The 4,411-nt window shown below is 49.2% G+C and overlaps 1 pseudogene; it reads right to left on the bottom strand.

Annotated features, from left to right (window-relative positions):
* Window positions 1-1,832: 1,832 nt before the first annotated feature.
* Window positions 1,833-3,653, bottom strand: LOC147849035 (18S ribosomal RNA; annotated as a pseudogene).
* Between the last annotated feature and the right edge of the window lie 758 nt (window positions 3,654-4,411).

The following is a 4,411-nucleotide window of genomic DNA, read 5'->3' as shown; positions in this document are numbered from 1 at the left end:
TACCCACTAGAAAGGATGCTAGTTGCTGTCTCTCACCTCTTCAGAGCGGCACCAGAAATCAAGCAAGAACCAGTATTATTCGTCACCTTACTATGCGTCCCTTTGCCATTCTTTGCGATGGCGAAAGCGGCTCCAGATGAGAAAAAGAGCCCAGCACAGCCCTGGAATTTGGGCTTGATACACTGGGAGGTTATAAACAGTCACACCCGCAGAGAGCGGCTGGGCGGTAAGTTGGAGGGAGTTTTCTGCAACAACTTTAACTTTCGCAGCTAACAGAAATCTCCTCTGTCCTAGAAGATGACGTTAGATCAAACCTATGCTCTCAGGCGCTTCTAACGTCCTACAAAACCGAAATCAAGTCAACAACGCCGCAAGCAATTAGTGACCTCAGTTCAGCTAGCAGGAAATATGATACTGGGATAGGGTAGCAGGCACTATCGCGAGGCGCTCCCCTATCCCAATGGGACTACAGGAAAGTCCGCAATGCAATATTGTGGAGAATGAATTAACCCCATTAAGGCAACCACGAAAGCATACCGCTTACGGTTTGATGAGTCTGATCTCGAGCGAGAATGAATTATCATTTTGTTCTGAGAATTCATCTGTTGGCTCAGCTCCTGGGGATGTAGAGGGCTAAAAGTAACAACAACTTGGTTATGGAAAATTGTCTTCAATTAAGTCATTTTTTATCCTATACGTCGGGGCGGGGTCCGCCCCCTCCCACGCCAATTGAACCAGTTAAAGGGAAGACAAGATCGACCCTCAACCATGCTGCTTTTACGGCATGCTCTTCCTTTCTTCCTGTGCTTGTTCTCTTCAGTCTAAGCTACGTAACTCCTCCCTTCAGTCCAAACCTTCGTCCCAATTCGTAAGCCTTCGCTTGACCGCAGTCCCTCGGTAGAAATGGGTTTGGTTTTCCCATAGCCATGATCTGTAGCCATCCTTTGTCCTATTTGTCAGTTGCGGATAACGGGAGTCGAACCCATATCCTCTGCTTGGAAGGCAGATAATCTACCGTTAATCTATATCCGCCTAAGTTTCGTTTCCGAAAGGAGGGGTATTATGAAGAAAGAGATCATTCCTATAATACAAATCGGCCGAAGCGCGGGGCCTTCTATGCGCGCGCAAAGACTTTGCCCCGCTCAAGCACCTAGTAGAATGCGAGTGATGGATCATTTGTGTTCAATTCGTTTCATATACGATAATTCATGGAACGCTATCGATGAAAATTTTCTGTTCGTATCTCTCCAATTCAAGAGCAATCAAGCCAAACTGCAGAGCCACCATTCGACCCTGCCTCTACAGGTACAAAGAAGGATGTAGCGGGAAGGGAAAAGGGCCTAGAAAGAAAGTCTTATGTCCTTGCAGCAAGCAAGTCGCAGCAATGCAATGAAGGCCTTCGCTTTGTCGTCGTCTTTCGATCTATACGTTTTTCGAACTCCAATGCTTGCTTGCTTGCTTGCTTGCTTGCTTGCTGCTTTAGGCTTTAGCGAGGTTCATGAAATCTCGAAGAAAGCAGCAAGCAGCTGGGGTCTTTGAATAGTTAACGTCTCACAGGTCATGAGGCGGCTCGAAAGTCAAAGAATGTATATGATACTAACCGTACATTTTCCCTTCCCGCGCTGGTAGCTCAACTGTTAACCGCTTCATCCGCGATTGGTCTACGGTTTCAATCCCTTCATGCGCTTCATGAAGAAGCGCTTCCTCCTCGCGCATAGCGCTTCATCCGGCCGGGCCGGGCCGGGCCGGGCCGGGCCGGCATTTACCCAACTTGGAATTAACTTCATCAAGTCAGTACAGTTAACGAAAGGACGCTGGCGCTTCCCTTTGAGATTCCCTCCAGCCACAGGTTCCCCTACGACTACCATGTTACGACTTCACCCCAGTCACTGACCCAACCGTGATATGCGCCAAGAAGACCACCAATACCAAAATGGGCCACACTCAACTAGGCATGGAACACTTTAGTAATGGGTGATCTCTGGTCGATGCTTCGGGCGAAACCAATTCCCAGGGTGTGACGGGCGGTGTGTACGGGGCCCGAGTACATATTCACCGCGGCATGCTGATCCGCGATTACTAGCGATTCCAACTTCATGTTCTCGAGTTGCAGAGAACAATCCGAACTGAGGCAATCTTTCTGGATTCGCTCCGCCTTACGGCCCTGCTTCCTATTGTAATTGCCATTGTAGCACGTGTGTAGCCCAGCCCATAAGGGCCATGCGGACTTGACGTCATCCTCACCTTCCTCCATAGTAGAACTACGGGCAGTCTCTTGTGAGTGCAACATCGGCACAGAGGGAGTGTCATCAATCCTGGCTAACCGCTGACTGAACACAGATTCATGGGCAGGTACCGATGAAGCGGCTCACTTACCACCGGCTCGCTCGTCGGAACCTCAAGTTCGTCGGAAGCCAGCCCATGTTCTATGTTCCTGCTTGCCGAGGGTGAATGATGACATTGATCCTCTGGGAGCAGCATATCTTAGCAACACAAAACGAGGGTTTCGCTCGTTATAGGAGTTAACCAAAAACGTCTCACGACACGAGCTGACGACAGCCATGCAGCACCTGTATGAATTTTCGTTTCATCCCGTTAAGGACAAGCACACCGGTTCATATGTCAAGTGTTCATACGTCAAGTGTTCATATGTCAAGGGCTGGTAAGGTTTTGCGCGTTGTATCGAATTAAACCACATGCTCCACCGCTTGTGCAGGCCCCCGTCAATTCCTTTGAGTTTCAGTCTTGCGACCGTACTCCCCAGGCGGAGTGTTTAACGCGTTAGCTGGGCCCCCGATCCGCGGACCAAGGACGAACACTCATCGTTTACGGCATGGACTACCAGGGTATCTAATCCTGTTTGCTCCCCAAGCTTTCGCACCTCAGCGTCAGTAGAGACCCAGAAAGCTGCCTTCGCTACTTCGGCGTTCCTTCGTATATCTCCGGATTTTATCCCTACACACGAAATTCCACTCCCCTCTGTCCCACTCGAGTAAATTGGTTTTGAAAGCATTCCGCCAGTTGAGCTGGCGCCTTTGACTTTCAACCTGATTCACTGCCTACGTGCCCTTTACGCCCAGTCATTCCGAATAACACTTGCCCCCCCCGTCTTACCGCGGCTGCTGGCACGGAGTTAGCCGGGGCTTCTTCTTCGAGTCTTGTCATAATCGCGTACTCGACGAAAGAGCTTTACAAGCGGCATTGCCCTTCCTCGCGTTAGCGACGTTTTTCACTCACTCACGCGATATTGCTGGATCGGGCTTTCGCCCATTGTCCGATATTCCCCACTGCTGCCTCCCTACGGAGTCTGGGCCGTGTCTCAGTCCCAGTGTGGCTGATCGTCCGAAAAGATCAGCTAAGCATCTGCGGCTTGGTCAGCCTTTACCCAACCAACTACCTAATACTACGCAGGCTCATCAAACAGCGCTTTTTAGCTTTATCGAAAAGCAGCAAGCAAGCAAGCAAGCAAGCAAGCAAGCAGCAAAGCTGCTTTCGTTTCTTTGGGATTCGGCCCAAACTGTTTGGCAGATTCCCACGCGTTACGCACCCGTTCGCCACTTTGTCTTCAACTGTTCTATAGACGAAAACAACGTTCGACTTGCATGTGTTAAGCATATCGCTAGCGTTCATTCTGAGCCAGGATCAAACTCGGTTTTTTGGTCAATTTCTGCCATACGAGGCAGGTTGATGAATTCATGTGCAATATTTGAATTTTGGTGTGACTCTTGGTTGGAGAAGGCCACACCACAGTTGGTCTCTTCTCCATAAGCCGGACCGCCAACGTCAAGGCGAGATCACATTGGTCCAGTCCCCGCATAGCCAGTGGAAGGGTGAGGTGCATCCACTCAGATAGCATGGGGAGGTCGAATGACTGCGGCCACGTCAATCCGCTTCTTTTCTTTTCTTGTTGGGCCGCTAGCAATTGTCTAGCTTCTGCTACCAACTCCCCCATCGGGCCGTCTGACTTTACCGTAGCCGATAAGTAGCGTTAATCGTCTTCATCGCGCTGATGAAGCAGCGGGTTCATCCACCACCTTGGTTCTTCCCCGCAAGCAACTTCCGCCGTATTATCCATAGCTGTTCATCAAGAAGGCCTAGAGTTAGTTTTCCGATAAGATTCAAGCTACAATTTCAAACAGCACCTTTTCTTCATGAAGCGCAAGAAAACTGCACTGCGGAAGAAGAAGAAGCGGTAAAAAGTGTAATATAAATGGCTACCAAAGTTCTTCTTTTGAACTTTCAAGAAGGCCTGAATATTCATGGATTATTATACGATAATCTTTAATGCGGCTCAGATTGCGGAAAGAATTGAATGCTGGAATTTCGAAATTCCGTTGGTAAAATTCAGAAGGATCATGCAAGAAGGCAATATCATCTTCTGGCCATAATCTGCGAATCCAGCAAAGCAAAG

This window comes from Azolla caroliniana, unplaced genomic scaffold (assembly GCF_043228905.1).
Source record: "Azolla caroliniana isolate FFs.n. ecotype wild unplaced genomic scaffold, voAzoCaro1.0.p SCAF_142, whole genome shotgun sequence".
Classification (NCBI taxonomy): Eukaryota; Viridiplantae; Streptophyta; class Polypodiopsida; order Salviniales; family Salviniaceae; genus Azolla; species Azolla caroliniana.
Note: the sequence above shows the minus strand (reverse complement) of the source record. Positions and strands in the feature narration are given on the sequence as shown.